Source organism: Nerophis lumbriciformis, linkage group LG02 (genome assembly GCF_033978685.3).
Source record: "Nerophis lumbriciformis linkage group LG02, RoL_Nlum_v2.1, whole genome shotgun sequence".
Taxonomy (NCBI): Eukaryota; Metazoa; Chordata; class Actinopteri; order Syngnathiformes; family Syngnathidae; genus Nerophis; species Nerophis lumbriciformis.
Window position 1 is genome coordinate 25,379,701 of NC_084549.2, and position 19,044 is coordinate 25,398,744.

Genomic DNA, 19,044 nt, shown 5'->3' on the forward strand with positions numbered 1-19,044 from the left:
AAATCTTCACATAAATAATGTTGATCTGACATGATCAAATACTAACATGCACCATCAACATCTCTTTAATGTGATGAAGAGGAATGCCAGGAAGATTGTAATCAATAAAAAACTTTCTTCTGTAATCTTTCATTTTTTGCTAAATTAGTTAGTAGACGTGCTGAGCATAATTACGTCTCTGAAATGGATGATGCAAATAAAATTGCTTACAAAGCGGGATACAAATTTGATGCTCCAGCTAAATCGTCATTAGGACAAAATATGATGAATTGCCTTATGAGACCTTTTGACAATTTTAATTGATGATTAAATCGATGATGATTAATCAGCTCATTGATTGTAGATTTCCGACACACCAGAAGTCATTTTATTGTTTAATCACTTTTAACCCTAAAACTAAATTGAGGACTAATGTTTTGCTCTATTTTTGGCCATAACTTTAGTTCTGTTAGTCTGAATGGAAATCATTTTTCCTAAGAGGGTTTATTTTCAATTTGAATATTTTTGTTTCAAATTCTTTCATAAATCAACGATACAGTACCCTAGGAACTAATTGTAACCCAGTTAAGTATCGCCAGGACAGAAACGTCCTCAGTGAGGAAATATACAGTATAATAAGTAAATACCATTGTTTTTATTCATATTTTTCATACTTTTTTTGGTCACATTTTTTAATCTACTTCAGTACTCAATGAAAAATAGCAAACATGTCATGTTTTTTTTTATTTATTTGAACTTCTTGAATGCCTTTTTAATCTAATTATGCAAACATTTTTTATTTAAAATGCATACAACGAATTATCATTCATACAGTAAATGTTAAAGGGCTCGATAAAAATCAAGCCCCTATAAACAAAATATCACCACTTTTTTCAGGTTATAAAGCACACATTTAAGCTGCACCCACCAAATTTGAGAAGAAATAAATATGTTTACATATATGAGCCGCACCGGACTATAAGCCACATATATGTACCAGTACTAAAGATCTTGTAAATGTTTATTTACATACCTTAATTGTTTCCAAACGCTGCCTGCAACAGGATGTAAAACGGCTGATCAAACAAAACAGAAGTCATTGGCACGGAGCCACTAGCTGCGAAAGTGAGCTCTCCAAATACCTCTCTAAATAACTCCACGGTGATGTCTTGGTGAATTTACAAAACTGAAACAATACAAAAGGAATGCCATTGTAAGTTAAAGACACTTGTAAAGGTGTTAGCATATTAGCTCATGTTAACGACGCTAGCTTGATTACATTATAATCTATATACAATATAATATAATATAATAATATATCAGTATATATTATATACTGTGTATATAATATGTAAATATTACATATATGTTATATTGTTACTATGGTACATTTTTCGTCTACTCTATACCTTTTGATTTCGCCCTCTTTTGTGCCCTTGTTAAAGTTAAACAATGATTGTCACACACACACTAAGTGCATGGAAATTATCCTCTGCATTTGACCCATTGTGCCCTTGTGTGCATTATCATTTCCATCCTTACACTTTCAATCCTTTGTAACTGAGCTACTGTGTGGAACAATTTCCCTTGTGGATCAATAAAGTTTGTGTAAGTCGAAGTCTAAGTTATAATAGCACGTTAGGCCTGGACCGATAACAAAATTTGCTTGACGATATATTGACCTATAAATTATTGCCGATAAACAATATTATTGCCATCATTTTTATGACACCAAATTCCATTCATCCATTTTCTACCGCTTATCCCTTTCGGGTCGTGGTAACTATTGACTTAATGATAATACATGATAATAATGCATATGTATCCTTTCAAATGCCATACACTTGTATTCTAACAATGTAATTGAAATGAACACATCTAAATCTCCAAGTTAAATAACACAAACAAATAATAGCAATACAATATACATTGCCCGTTAGCAACATTTTGCCCTTATATAATACAATGAATTAATCAATTACATTTCTTAAGGATACGATCAAATATACACAATCATAACAATACATAAACTAGCTAAATAAAGTATTGACAAAGTTACACTTCAATATTGAACATGTAGGCATAGGTCCAGTTGTACATTACTTAACTGACGATCAAGTTAGGACCTTCTTAAACAAAAGTGGTAAAGTAACAATATAAACACTACAGTTTAAACATTTGTATTAACAATTCATATGCAAAACAAAATTAAGTTTGGCACATTCCTAGTGAGGAACACCAACAAGACATGACAACATGACAGCACCTTTAAAAATGCTACTTTTAAAACAGTATCTTTGACCACACTTTCTGTGAGTGCAGACTATTTTGCACTGTTTGGTTTACACGAGCGCGATGATGTCACGTTATCGATGGGAAAAGGTATTTTTAGACAATATGATTTGCCTGAGCAACTAGGAGACACTGAGAGTAACAAGCGGTAGAAAATGGATTAGAAAGGACATATTTAAAAAAATAATCATTAAAAAATATATATACTTTTTATTTTTTTTATTTTGGGATTTCTGGATTTTGAACGCTGACGGGCCCTATCCGGTAAGTGTTATAAACGAATACTTATGATTCAAGGACCGAAACATGAAGTACCGTTTCAACTCGCAGCACCTGCAGTGAGAAAATACATCCAAAAGATGGCGACGCAGCACAAACGATAACACACATTTTCAGTGTCTTTGTCGGTGATGTATGAAAACTGTATTGAATTCAACAGATTATGGCCGTTAAAGAATACAAATCATTAAATCAGCTGCACTGTTTTACAAGCCGCAGCATTTAAAACGTGGGAAAAAAGAGTAGCAGCTTATAGTCATACTTGCCAACCTTGAGACCTCCGAATTCGGGAGATTGGGGGGGGGTTGAGGTGGGCGGGGTCGGGGTGGGCGGGGCAGGGGGGCGGGGTTAAGGGGAGGAGTATATCAAATACTTGAATTTCAGTGAATTCTAGCTATATATATATATATATATATATTTATTTTATATATATACATATACATATATATATATATATGTATATATATATATATACTGTATATAAATATATATATATATTTATTTTATTATATATATATATATATATATATATATATATATATATATATATATATATATATATATAAAAGAAATACTTGAATTTCAGTGTTCATTTATTTACACATATACACACACATAAAAGTCTGATCTAAAAAATGTGCAGGCAGCATACCCCTTCACCTTCGAGCTGTCCTGGATGAACTGAAATTATTTTTTCCAATCATTTTGGAACTTGCAAGCGTACTTCTTCTTCTTACTCGTCGTCGCCATGTCTCTTCTTCGTTCTTCTGCTTCGTCTCTGTTATGTTTTTGGACATTACTACTTGCCGTAGTTTTGAAGCTATGCATGATGGGAATCTGGATGTTGTGTGTCAGTGTATTAATGTGCCGGTTGGAATAAACACACGCTGGGAAATAGCTCCGTGCCCGCCTACTTTATGGACAGTCAAGCTTTACCATTGGCCTGTGGAGAACTGGGACAACAGAGACTCTTACCAGGAGGACTTTGAGTTGGATATGCAGACGCAATACCGTGAGTACGCATGCAGCTGCGGTTTCCAAACATTTGATCGCTTGCCCGTACGTGCGTGCCGCTATGTGCATGTCACATACGTAACTTTGGGGACTTTGGGGAAATATATGTGCTGTATGACCTTTGGGGAGGTGAACGGTACTTTGGGCTGTGGGATTGAGTGTGTTGTGCAGGTGTTTGAGTTGTATTGGCGGGTTATATGGACGGGAGGGGGGAGGTGTTTGTTATGCGGGATTAATTTGTGGCTATGGATAACGGAGACATATATAATAGTCTCCTTTTCAGGTGAGAGAGGACTCTAAAGGCAGTGCCCCCAATATTGTTGTCCGGGTGGAAATCGGGAGAATGGTTTCCCCGGGAGATTTTCGGGAGGGGCACTGAAATGCGGGAGTCTCCCGGGAAAATCGGTAGGGTTGGCAAGTATGCTTATAGTCCGTAAAAATGGTAGTAATTTAACAAATTTTTTTGCTGTTTCTAATGTTAGAGAAAACTAGCACAATTTGTCATATTTACTGTTTGAAATTAGAGGGAATAATTTTGGTAATATCTTTATACACCCGTAACTCCCTGAAGACTTTATCGTCCGGGTGACACTTAACTGCTATTAGCGTGTGTATGCCCCAGTGGGGTATACCTTTTTAAATCCTAGTTAAATGGAACAACCAAGGAAAACCTCATAAAAATCTCGGTTTTTAATGGAACCCAGATTCATAGCTTTGACTTTTAATGACATAAATGAAAAATTACAATCATGGGTATAAATGCCTGGCCAAGAAGTACACACATTTAACTGGAGGATTTTTGTCAGTGGCTCTGTGTACTTTCAGTCTGGAAATCAAACCCTTAAGCTAACACCGAGATCCCAGTTCCACATCAGGGCCGAGCAAGTCATACATCATTCTGTTACTGCCTGCTGCTTTAAAGTGCTACCAGCCAAATGAATGTTCCTACAACAAGCACCTCCACTCTCTGCAGAGTGCACAGTGTCATCAAGATGTAGCATTTCTATTTAATCCAATCCAAACAAGATAAATACTGCAGATTCTGCTCATTATCAACCGATTTGGAGCTTTCATAGGTCAAAATGAGCTTGCTTCATGAGCAGATTCATTACTTTGTGATTACAGAGACAATATGTCTTGACTTGAAACGACACCAGCAGGGTTGAGCTAAACAATTTATGGTAAATAAAAAAAAAAGAAAGGACACTAAGGTCCACTATTCGTCTTTGATTATGTGCAGTGGAGGGTTTTGCATAATTTAAAGTGAATTTTGGGAGAGAAGATGAAAGAAAAGCGTTATACTGCAGCAAAAAGTCGCATTACAACGGAACCCCCAAAGTCAAACTCTCCAATTGTTTTGTAAAAATAAGCTTTCAAAATAGTGCTATCAAACTAACATCAATTTATATTAATGTTGTTTCATTTAGCGTGCACAAAGAAAGGGATATAAAAGTACTTTATGTGTTTATTTAACATCTTTAAAATCCTTTTCATAACAAAAACACTACTTCGACAAACTGCTCGAAATGCATTTGCCAAAGACCATTTAGGGATTTGAATCATGACGATGGATTAAACTAGTTCATCGCTGTTATTTTGAAAACCCCATGAAAAGGAGTTGGATCCATCATTGGACTTCAGCTGAATAATGGATAAACTGTCATCTGTCCACGCAGATCATGTTTTATTTTGAGTTTTATTGGTGGTTTCTTGTGTTTGGAGTTTTAGTTCCTGTTTTGTGCTCTTATTTTGGTGGAACTTTCTGTTTTGTATGTGTTCACCTGCAGCACCTTCACACCTGCCTCAGGGTGCCTACCCCAGAACCTGCTTTCTGTTAACAATCAAGACTATTAAAGTTGTGCAGCTGCTACGTTTTGTATCGGGGCTTTGTTTGTACGTTTATACATCGTGGACGCTTCTTCTGTCGCACATTTCACCCGTAAATATTTGCTGTGCTCCAGCATTCCGTTTTTTGTTGTTTTGGAGCCGGTTGAGTTTCGTTTCGTTTTGCATAGCCTTCCCTATGCTACCAGTGCACTTCTCTGCTGCTCTCGTCTATTGTTTGTCCACGGAATACATACCTTGTAACCTGCACGCTGCCACCTCGGTCGGCTCTCTGCATTTTGGGATCATGCCTATTATCGCCGTCATGCGACCTAAGCGTCACGTAAATGTGACTGGGGTGTTTTGTTATTACTTTATTGGGACATTAAAGTTGAAAAGTATGACAATAATCACAAATTGAACTTACCAATTCATAAAAGTCTGGTGACTCGGGACATTATGATAAATACAATGTATTAAATATTACTTACAAATAGGAATGGGTATCTTTCACATTTGAACCCATAAGGTGCCTTGAAATCGATACAGGTACCAATTTTTAGTACTTTTGTGTTTGTTAATGAATGTTAATTGTTTTATAATAAAAATATGTTTTTAATTTAACAATAAAACATGATCTGATTTATGATAACTGTGCTGTCCAGTGCTTGTATCTTGTTTTTATATGACATTTATGAGTATGCAAGTATTATACAGTAGACCTTGCATGCAGTTAAAGATGTTTAAGATGTTGCCTAGCCAGGAAGTAATTTTTGCCATTAAGTTGAATGTGCCAGTCTTGCCTTGTGTTGCGCCCTACAAAGTGTTTATACGGTAAGTATTGCATTTGCTACACACCAGCTGTTTGAGTGTAACGTGCAACTTGGTTGTAATTTTCATTAATACATTTGGAAGTGTTGAATCGCCATGTAAAATTGCTAATGCTAACCAGTAGCTTGTATATGGCAATATCAATGTAAATTAGCGTTAAGCTAGCGCATTTTGGAAAAGTGAAGCCTTACCTGACGTTCAAGTGTTTTCTATCAAGGACACTGTACTTCTTTGTTGGCATGGAGTGCTGCTTGGGTGCTTGTTTCCCAGCTAAGTGTTTGAACTGGCGCCTAGTCTGCAACCGGACGTGACATCACAAGCAACAAAGGTATCGAAATATGGCAGCGTTTGATGTTATTTGCTTGGTGAGAATAAAAGTACCACATTTATTGCCCATCTCTTCTAACAAATTGATTTTAAAATCAAATGCTAAATTATTATAACACTCATTTCTTCCAGCAACACCTACTGTACATAATATAAACCAGATGTCATTTAGAATGACATTTATGTCATTTAGAAATGATAGTTTAAAACATTGCCTGCAGAATCTAATCATTTTATTTTTTCTTGGATAAATTGTTTTGAAATTAGAACAATTTAGAAGTCAACCAGCGTCACAGATTATTAAAGGTTCCGTCTGTCACCTCTCATAGAAAGTGAACAGTGGTACAGTTAAAATTGTTGCAATCAGAACAGATCAATAGTCCCTTTTTTCCACCGCAGAACTTAATTAGGAACTTTCCCACTTACCGGGTAAATAAAGTTAAATTAATTTGTGTAGTTATTAGCCTCAACCTGAGTAAACTAAATGCTAACGCTAAATCTGATGTGTTCTTGTTGTCGACGTGAGATAAAAATGGACATTTATTATTTATATATTGTTTTTTACAGCTGAAATGGACAACAAGGAACCGCCTGACCCTCATAAATGCATAATTTACCAAGAGGACAACTTTTGGACAAAAGCTTGACTTTTTATGAAGAATTCGGTACGCTTTATTTTAAAAATCATATCGTTTTATATATTATTGCTTCGTCTTTCAATTACTTGCTTTTTAGTAAAAGAACTGTGACCTAATATTGTCCGTTTATTTACATGGTAGCAGTGTAGAAATATAGTAAACCACTCCTCCGCATGTCATAAGCCTGACATGTATAAACTACCCTGAACTGTGAAACGTGGTGGAAACACAAACCACACACTTCTACAGGAACCAAAAGTTCCAGGAACCTCTAGGACAGGGTTGTCAAACTAATTTTCATTAAGGGCCACATCGCAGTAATGGCTGCTTTCAGAGGGCCGTTTACAAAAAATAAATAAATTACATTATGCATGCGGGTAATAACCTGTGATTAATCGAAAATCATTTGATAATTAGATTGTTTTGTATGTATAATTTGCTTTAAAATCATAAAGGTGACAAGCAGACATTTAACAGTTTTTATCTCCCAAAATAGTTTTGCAATACAGTGTCATGTCTTTTGATCATGTTCTGTTGGTTTTTGGACTCTTTTAGTTCCTGTTTGTGCACTCTTGTTTGTTTTGTCACCATGACGTTAGTTCACCTGTCCTCATGACTCACGCACCTGACTCATTTGGACACACGCACCTGTCTCAATCATGAGACATTATTATTTAAGCTTGCAGTTGCCAGGGAATCGGCCTGGCGACATTGACATTATTCATGCTCTGCTCTATTGACATTCTGGATTTGCTCTGTGCTGACTTATTTCATGTTAATTCCATGCCATAGTTCCATGCTTGACCAAGTAAGTTTTTGTTTATTCGTGTCACAGTAAGTGGTTATTTGTTTCATGCCCATAGTTTACGCCTTTGTGATAGTTTTTTGTTCTTTTTTTTGTTGTCTCCGCCTTGTGTGCGCCTTTTGTTTGCACTTTTATAGTATAATCAAAACATGTATTTACCTTCACGCCATGTCCGGTCCAGTCGATTTGCACCACGGGAAATCATGCCTCATAGTCCAAGTCTTGACATACAGTATATAATTGGCATGATCAGATATTAAAGTTTAAAATATGCATTTTTTTTCTGTCAAAATTGAAAGAACATTTAGTTAATAAAATAAAAAAGTATTTTATTGAAACCCATTTTTTCCAGGCTTTCGCGGGCCACATAGAATGATGTGGCGGGCCAGAACTGGCCCCCAGGCCTTGAGGTTGACACCTGTGCTCTAGGGCCTATTTATGCACAATGCAAAAGGAATTTACAATACAACTAACATGTTTCGAACAGTATTGTCTTTTGGATAAAGGACATTTAGTTGTATTATATGCATTAACTAAAGTAAGCATGTACTGTATATGAACAGACATGGCACTCTGGTTATATATGTCTAAAAGAGCTTTATCCGTGTTATTGAATCCAGTGACCTGTAGGAGACCCAATCTGCAGAATGTATTCCATTGTTTTAATTCTAGCTTCCAGCCCTTTTTACACTTGTGCTTCTTCTGGAAGGTTAATAATAGACTGAAGCCAATCTCTGCAGAGACACAGGAATCCTGAAACCTCCTATATGTAACCTTAAGCCTCAAAGGGGAGAAAGCACATTTACTTATTGAACATAACACTGATTAGATGGAGAGCAGAGTACGCCTATATTGCTGATGAAATGACTCCAAGGCGTGATGTTTTTATGTGTGTGCAAGGTCATGGAGGTCACAAGTGTGTCAACCTAAGCAGGATTCCATAATGAAGGTTTGTTTGAACATCAGGTTTGGCTTATTTGCTTTCTTTGAGGTCAGACGTGAACATCTTCGGACAACATGTGCAGTATACATGAACTGGCATAACTGAAATAAACAACCTGGCTCAGTTTGGGCAGATAAATCCTAAAGATCACAAATCAAGCAAGGTCGTTTGTGTGTGTAGTGTCAATGACAAACATGTTTAGGGCTGCAGGCTACAATTTAGTGTATGTATGCAGCTGGGATAGGCTCCAGCACCCCCCAAGAGGGACAAGCGGTAATAAATGGATGGATGCATGTTAAAACGGAGTTGGTTGTCACACTCATATCTCGACACGAGAGGGCCCTAGGGGGTTAGATTAAGTAAACCTTGCTTCTTTCAACTCCTTTTTGGACATGTAAAGAAAATATGTCAAATATATGATATATCATATTGATACTGTATACATGTTCGAAATAAATTTAAATCAACCAACCAACCTCTGTCTTTCAAATTGTGGAAATGTCCGAAATTAACTCACTTGCATAATCTTCCCTACAGTAAGAACTTGAAGTGAGAGAACTTTTTGTGTTTTTTGTGTCAGATTGTAAATATTGAGCTCCTAAGTATTTGTCTCCTATAGGCTTTTACACGACAAAACATTTTTTATCCCTAAAAAGTGCCAAGGGAAAAACTATAGGTTGTTACTAGCTATCCAACTAGTTGTCACACGGTTGTTAGCCTTGATGCTCGCAACAAATTATTTTCGAGGTTGGTTATTTTCAAGGGCCCCTTAAACGTCTCGTAAAAATGATTTCTGATTACAGTAAAAAAAAAGGATATATGTTGTATATTGTAGCGTCCCGGACGAGTTAGTGCTGCAAGGGGTTCTGGGTATTTGTTCTGTTGTGTTTATGTTGTGTTACGGTGCAGATTTTCTCCCGAAATGTGTTTGTCATTCTTGTTTTGTGTGGGTTCACAGTGTGGCGCATATTTGTAACAGTGTTAAAGTTGTTTATATGGCTACCCTCAGTGTGACCTGTATGGCTGTTGACCAAGTATGCATGGCATTCACTTGTGTGTGTGAAAAGTCGTAGATATTATGTGATTGGACCAGCACACAAAGGCAGTGCCTTTAAGGTGTATTGCCGCTCTGTACTTCTCCCTACGTCTGTGTACCACTCTGTACAGCGGTGTTTTAAAAAGTAATACATTTTACTTTTTTGAAACCAATACCGATAATTTCCGATTTTACATTTTAGAGCATTTATCGGCCGATAATATCGGCAGTCCGATATTTTCGGACATCTCTAATTATGATATATAACGGTGATTTCAATTGGAAAATGTTTAGGTAATCAAAGGAGAAGAGATGTTTGTGGGTCCTTCATTGAGTCTGCTTCTGTTGATTGGCTGCACTATTACTTCTACATTATTACTTTTGCATTATTATTACTATTGCTTACTTCAGCTACAAATCAAAAATCCCATCCTGCTCCTGATGTATTACATACACAGACATTATTTTGACTTTTTTCAACTCATGATAAGAGTTCCCAGGGCATTCAATCGATCGCAACTGGACTGTTCAATTTGTCTTTAGAAACCGTTTCGCCTCTCATCTAAGTAGGCTTCATGCTCATAGACTTAGATTGGTCCGATCTAGTCTAGAAACTGGTGCCAGAACAACTATTTATACTCCGAGAAGCAAGGATGGTTCCGCACTATTGTCGTAAAAAAACAGTTGAGATGCAAACGAGCAACCCTTCTGTTAATGCCAAAGATGATCGCTAGAATTGAGTTTTTGCTCGTAAGCGTTGAGGGATTGTGTGCTAAAACATTTGCAGTGAAACAACCATTAACAGCCCAAAATCAGTGGTTGGACTAGAAAAGGACTTAGAAAATGTGCTACTTTTGTGCCGTTTTTACAACCGAAAGGAATACTAACGTGGGTAATTTCAGTCGAACAATTGACTTTGGTCTGGTTGTGGTTGTTCCACAGAGATCGTTTTGCCACACAATACCTCAATGCTAACGAAGGGAAATTCCATTTTAAGGAACGTTGCTGGCATTGACAGAAGGGTTGCTCTTTTGGATCTCAACAGTTTCTTTTTTTCTCACTACAATAGGTCGCCAACTTCTTTGCCCGGGCACGCCTTCCTTGTGTTAGGGTAGTTTGGGTTTTGGCACCGGCTTCTAGACTACATAGAATAGAATAGAATAGAATGGACTTTATTGTCATTATATTTGCATATAACGAGATTAAGGACTCCAACTTAAGGTGCGGTAGTGGGAACAAATATGGGATAAAAATAAATTACACAAGAGGTAATAAAGATACAACTAAGAATTGAAATAAACAGACTACTATCCAATACAAATAATAAGCAATCCTGTACAATATACAAAACACTATACAAAATACTGTACAATATACAGAACAAGACAAGAATAACACAGTAATAAATAACAATCAGTGTCGGATGTATTGCACTCGAAGGGTAATATTGCACAGTAAACCTACTCAGTGGCCTAGTGGTTAGAGTGTCTGCCCTGTGATCGGTAGGTTGTGAGTTCAAACCCCGGCCGAGTCATACCAAAGACTATAAAAATGGGACCCATTACCTCCCTGCTTGACACTCAGCATCAAGGGTTGGAATTGGGGGTTAAATCACCAAAAATGATTCCCCAGCGCGGCCACAGCTGCTGCTCACTGCTCCCCTCACCTCCCAGGGGGTGATCAAGGGTGATGGGTCACCACACCTAGTGTGTGTGTGACATCATAACAATAATGCGGTCTAAAACTAGATCTGACCTAAGTCTATGACAGGGGTCGGCAAGCCAAAATGTTGAAAGAGCCATATTGGACCAAAAATACAAAAACGAATCTGTCTGGAGCCGCAAAAAATTAAAAGCCATATTACATACAGATAGTGTGTCATGAGATATACATTGAATTAAGTCGACTTAAAGGAAACTAAATGACCTCAAATAAACCTACAGATGAGGCATAATGATGCAATATGTACATGTAGCTAGCCTAAATAGCATGTTAGCATCGATTAGCTTGCAGTCAAGCAGTGACCAAATATGTCTGATTAGCACTCCACAAGTCAATAACATCAACAAAACTCACTTTTGTGTATTCACGCACAACACTAAAAGTCTGGTGGACAAAATGAGACAGAAAAAGAAGTGGCATAAAACACGTCCTAGAAAGTCGGAGAAAGTTATACATGTAAACAAACTACGGTGAGTTCAAGGACCGCCAAAATTAGTAGGACAAAACGGCGTTCGCCGAATACTCGAATCAGTGAAGCATGTTTAATATAAACAGTGTGCTTTATAACAATTAGGGAGGTTTGTCCTCCTACAGAAACCATATTAAAACTAAAAATATATTTTTTTCCCCTCATCTTTTTCCATTTTCCATACATTTTTGAAAAAGCTCCAGAGAGCCACTAGGGCGGCGCTAAAGAGCTGAACAGTCCACTTGCGATCCATTGGATTTCCCGAAAATACAATAACGAGGGTGAATGAGAACATCCACGGACTCCGTTACAATATGTAACTAATAAAGTAACTTGTATCCAACTTAGTTACTTTTAAAATACAGTAAAGTACCCAAGTTACTTTTTCAAGGAGTAATCAGATTACTTTTTAAAATTGATTTAGGTAACACTGGTCGTCAAATATTTTTAGTACCGTTTTTTTCATAGTTTGGCCGGGCTCCAGTGCGACTTATATATGTTTTTTTCCTTTTTTATTATGCATTTTGGGCAGGTGCGACTTATACTCCGAAAAATACGGTATTTGTTGTCACATAGACAAATATATTCATCATTGTGCTGTCAAAATTAAGGTAACTCGTGTGATTAATCACTACATATTATTGCATTAATTATGTACCATATACATGCAGATTAATCACGCAATTATTTTCCCTTTATTTTAACCGTAGATTGTTACCTGAAAGGCAGCGCTGGTTATTATAAGGTCAGTGATCAGGTCAATACGTCACTGCAAAGATGAGTGAGGAGGCTCGCTGGAAAATTTCACTTCAAAATACCCCCAGTTAGATAAAATGTTCACCAAGTTTTAAGCAAATAAATTATGTATTATGTAAAATATTTCTTGATGACATTCTGACAATATATTGCATTCGTGTTAAAATATTAGGATATTTTTTTTAGTTAATTGAAATTATAAAAGCGATTAATAACCTGTGATTAGTTATGAGTATTCCAAATTCAAGTGTGATTAATCTGATTTAAAAACGAATAATTTGATTACACTAATTCATACATATCACATATACAATAGGCTGGCTTAAAGAGGTTACTGGTTGTATGTCTTGCTCATTTTGTATTGAGATGCATTAAATGATGTGTGTCAACTTGTCAACACATTTACACTTTCAAATGTAGATTTTCCTTCTTGCTTTTGAAAAAAAAAAAAGATTTCCCTGTAGAATAACATTGTGTCATTCAACCCCACAGTGGTTGACAACCCGCATGATGGGGTTGGTTGTCACAATGTGCTAAGTGATAGTTTATTACTTCATTGTTACAATGAGTTGTAAAAATGAAAGGGATAGACGTTTCAAGCCAACACTTTAAGCTTCAATTTAGTGTAAGAATGATTAGTGTGAATTTATTACATCAAAACATCTTTCAACAGAGTAAAAAGTGTGACAACCAACCCCATTGTTCAGACTAACAGTAAAACGTATATTAGTTAAATGCAATATATTTAAAAAGTATTCATTCTTTTATTCATCTCGTATGGCTTTATCATGATGGCATGCCCCTCTCGAAAGTCTCCCGGGGCAACCATTCTCCTGAATTTCTCCTGATTTCCACCCGGACAACAATATTGGGGGCGTGCCTTAAAGGCACTGCCTTTAGCGTCCTCTACAACCTGTCGTCACGTCTGCTCTTCCTTCATACAAACAGCATGCCGGCCCCTGTCACACGATATATGCGGCTTCTACACACATATAAGTGAATGCAACGCATACTTGATCAACAGCCATACAGGCCACACTGAGGGTGGCCGCATAAACAACTTTAACACTGTTACAAATATGCGCCACACTGTGAAACCACACCAAACAAGAATGACAAACACATTTCGGGAGAACATCCGCACCGTAGCACAACATAAACACAACAGAACAAATACCCAGAACCCCTTGCAGCACTAACTCTTCCGGGACGCTACAATATACACCCCCCCGCTACCAGCAAACCCCGCCCACCTGAGCCCCGAAATTAATGAACTAGCATCCAAGAAAAGATGGCAGGTATCTGGCTCGGGCACATCAGATTAGATCAGTGTGTCGCAAACTGAGCAGTAAAAAGGCCTGAATGGTTGATTTATTCATGGTTATTTTATTTTCAAATTTATTAGCCTGTGGAAAAAGTTAATGTTGATATTTGATGTTTTTTCGTTAGTTTTTTGAAAGTTGATTTTGCACTATTAAGTTATATAAGCGTTTCTTGTTCCATATTCAGTGTTAAAGCAAATCAGTGTAGCAAACTGAGCAATAATTAACGTTTTATTCATGCACTTTCTCTTGCTACTTCAAGGCTTGAATGTTTGATTCATTCATTATTGTTATTTTATTTTCAAATGTATTATTAGCCGGTGGAAAAAGTTTATTTTGATATTTACCTCAGAAGGCTGCAAATAAAAAAGAGGCATTACATTTTTATTTAAATTTTATTTGATATGCCATTTATATTTTTGAATTATTATTATTATTATTATTTGAAACTCCATTTTGCATGTCACTATAAAGTTATATAAGCCTTGCTTGTTCAATATTCAATGCAAAACTTGTTTGGGTCCCTCTTAAAAGGTTAATTTGTTCAACCTTGGCCCGCAGCTTTGTTCAGTTTTAAATTTTGGCCCACTCTGTATTTGAGTTTGACACCCCTGGTATATACTGTATGCCTTGTTTTAATATGGGCCAAACTTAGCCCATACACGTTTCTGAAAAGGAAACAAACCCTCTTTCTCAAGACCCATTTTTGGAAAAATATTTTGTTTGTGTGACAGGACAAAAATGACAGATTAAATCACATTTAGTATCATCAATCAAACATATGATGGTGGATTGCAAGTAAAAAGGACCCCATATTTCTTACCCTCTTATATGCTGAAGTGACTTAATTAACTCATGTTATGTTTTGCATGTGGTGAATGTTCGTAATCATGTTGGAGGAAGCAAACCTTCAAGTTTAAGTAAACATTGGTATTTCAGTTTGAGCACATAATAAGATAAGGCCCCTTAGTTTGATATTCGCAGGTGGATTTGATCACTTCTCGTAGAAAAGAGGCCCTAATTGGGACTTCGGAACGCAATATCCTTGAGAGGAGACTACCTGTCTAGCTCAATGCCAACATTTAAGTTATGACTCAAAGCAGTTGTTTTCAGGACATTTACACCCAAACTGACCCAGTGCACACACACAGACAGGAGGTAGGAATATAAGACTGGTGGTTTGGCTTCTCCAAGTTAGGAGTCCTTAATTTTTTTTGACTTAGATTCCTCCGGGTACTGCAGACCTGCTTAAATGACGCTCGCTTATAATAAAGCAACTTTCTGTTCAGCAAAGTATCTCCGACATCTCTTTTGATCCAGCCGCGCTGCCGTGTCGCCCTTCTGCCCGAAAGAGGGTGACAGGACCAGAAATACACTTCAATGCTTTTGCTACATTGATCACCATTGTATATTATTACTACTAGAGATGCCGATAAATGCGTTAAAATGTAATATCGGATATTGTCGGTATCGTTTTTTTTTTATTATCGGTATCATTTTTTGGTTTATTTTTTTTATTTTTTATTTTTTTATTAAATCAACATAAAAAACACAAGATACACTTACAATTAGTGCACCAACCCAAAAAACCTTCCTCCCCCATTTACACTCATTCACACTCATTCACACAAAAGGGTTGTTTCTTTCTGTTATTAATATTCTGGTTCCTACATTATATATCAATACATATCAATACAGTCTGCAGGGATACAGTCCGTAAGCACACATGATTGTGCGTGCTGCTGGTCCACTAATAGTACTAACCTTTAACAGTTAATTTGACAAATTTTCATTAATTACTAGTTTCCATGTAACTGTTTTTATATTGTTTTACTTTCTTTTTTATTCAAAAAATGTTTTTAATTTATTTATCTTATTTTATTTTATTTCGATTTTTTTAAAAGTACCTTATCTTCACCATACCTGGTTGTCCAAATTAGGCATAATAATGTGTTAATTCCACGACTGTATATATCGGTATCGGTAATTAAAGAGTTGGACAATATCGGAATATCGGATATCGGCAAAAAGCCATTATCGGACATCCCTAATTACTACTACTAAATCATAACTCCTCCCTGTTTTTTGCTAACTTTGACCATTCAGACACTTTAAAGAGGGGATCTCTGTGATGTGGGTGCATCTATTTAGGTCACTGGTATGTGGAAGTGACAGGATGAAAAGCTCTGACTCACTTCAGGAGAGGTCGCTTGGTACCACCCGTTGGTTTGTATGTTTGTAAGAAAAAAAAACTACTGTCTTATACTTAATTAATAAAAACTTCTTAAATGTGCTTTTTAATTGGCTTTTTTGTGGGTTACCACATGAGAAGGGTACCAGAGAGGGCTAGTCACAAAAAACTGTCAACCCTTTGGAACACAGAGTACTCACAGACATGGCTGCTCATTACGAAATGCATGGCTCATATGAATAATCAATCAGTCTCTCCAGGATTTCACATTGTCACAATTGCGCAAATTCCCGCAAATTCAACCAATTTCTATGAGTTATGCGTGGCCTTAGAACGTAGTCCAAATGCCCACGATTTATCCGCACATTTTGGCCAATCAGCGTCATTATTGCCAATCAAATTTGTCTCTGAGTAGTGCTCAAATGTGCATGTCAACTATTTAATCAAAACCGATGTTTATTTCTTGTGTAGAGTGTAACAATATATAAACTCTTTATTGCTCAAACGGCACAATTGCCATCCTACTTGGTAGCTCAAACCTACGTTTTCTCCCTGTCTAGAGTGCTAAAATCATTCAGCAACACACTGGCATTCTCACCTCTTAGTTTGCATGTACCGTATTTTTCGGAATATAAGGCGCACTTAAATCCTTTAATTTTCTTAAAAATTGACAGTGTGCCGTATAACCCCGTGCGCCTAATGTACGGAATAATTCTGGTTGTGCTTACTGACCTCGAAGCTATTTTATTTGGTTCATGGTGTAATGATAAGTGTGACCAGTAGATGGCAGTCACACATAAGAGATACGTGTAGGCTGAACGATGACGCCAGTGAACAACACCGAAACTTAAATGTTTCATTGAGAATATAGAACATTACACACGGCGCTCAAAAATCTGGCAAAATGTTTTAGTACAACTTTGGTAAGCTCTGAAGCTGCACCGCTTGATGTTATATACGGCGCATTATGGATACCGTAGTCAGATGTGCTGTGCTTGAACATACGAGTAGTATTATGATGTGTATATAAGCACCTATTAGCAGACATATTATTTGGTGTTTTGTTTCGCAATATTATGCACAACTAACTTTTCTTACCTTCTGGTAACTGCTGATGTGTATTTGGGATCTGCGTAAGTCCTGAAAATGCACGCGCGTCCGCCATTGTAGTCCGGTTATTGTTTTAAGTAAAGTCTGAATGTCATTAAAACAGTTAGCTCCATCTTTTGACACTTCTTCCACTCCCGTCCTTGCACGCTACATCGCTACAACAAAGATGACGGGGAGAAGACGCTGTCGAAGTGGAGTTGCGTAAATAAGACTGCTCACAAAACGGCGCATCCTAAAGCAACGGTAAGTAAGCGACTTGAAGATGATCTGTAAAACAATTTATGCAAAATTTTCAAAAAAGAACCAGCATTACATGTTATGTAGACCACAAGAAAGTGTTTTCAATTTAGAAAAAAAAATCATAAAATGACCCCTTTAATGCACCTTATAATCCGGTGCGCCTTTCTATGAAAATAGACCTGAAAAGACCCGCTGGTGCGCCCTATGGTCCGAAAAATATGGTATTTATATGTTTAACATTTACAGTATTTATCCAAAGTAAGGAAACTAAGAACAGATTCTCATGTGCAACGTTCCCTCTAAGGTGTGCGCCTGCGCAATTGCGCACTGCTCAAGCGTCCTCTGCGCACAGCAAATATATGCAGCGCACCAAATCAAATTCCATCTGAATTCTAAACAAAATAAACACATTTATTCTGTGTAATTTTGCAATGCAACTTTGAGTGACAGTGACAACAAGCGGCCCTAACGGTGTTCGTCAACACTGTTCAATTGAACACCGTTCAATTATTGTAACGTCTATCGAGATGCTTCGAGGACAGGAATTATATCGATCACTTTATTGAGCAAAACCGTTTATATTCGGCCATAACCACACCAAAAACATGAGTAAAAAACTTCTATCTTGAAAAACTAGTCATTTTCTGCCGTACAAACCAGGCCAAAACCAACTTGTCATCTGTCACCAACACGCATACCACTAAACCAATGGTTCTCAAATGGGGGTACGCGCACCCCTGGGGGTACTTGAAGATATGCCAAGGGGTACGTAAGATTTAAAAAAAATATCACCTGGGGATAAGTTGATTGGCAAGACTAAATTGGCCCTAGTGTGTGGATGTGAGTGTGAATGTTGTCTGTCTATCTGTGTTGGCCCTGCGATGAGCTGGCGACTTGTCCAGGGTGTACCCCGCCTTCCGCCCGATTGTAGCTGAGATAGGCTCCAGCGCCCCCCGCAACCCCAAAGAAAATGGATGGATGGATTCTAAAAATAGCAACAATTCAAAAATCCTTTATAAATATATTTATTGAATAATACTTCAACAAAATATGAATGTAAATTCATAAACTCAGTGAAGCACAAGCTCAGGTTTCTCACTAAAATGTCTGTCAAAAAGAACTGTGAAAAGAAATAAATATTGATGTTAAAGATTTCTTTTTTTTGTGAAGAAATGTTTAGAATTAAGTTCATGAATCCAGATGGATCTCTATTACAATCCCCAAAGAGGGCACTTTAAGTTGATGATTATTTCTATGTGTAGAAAT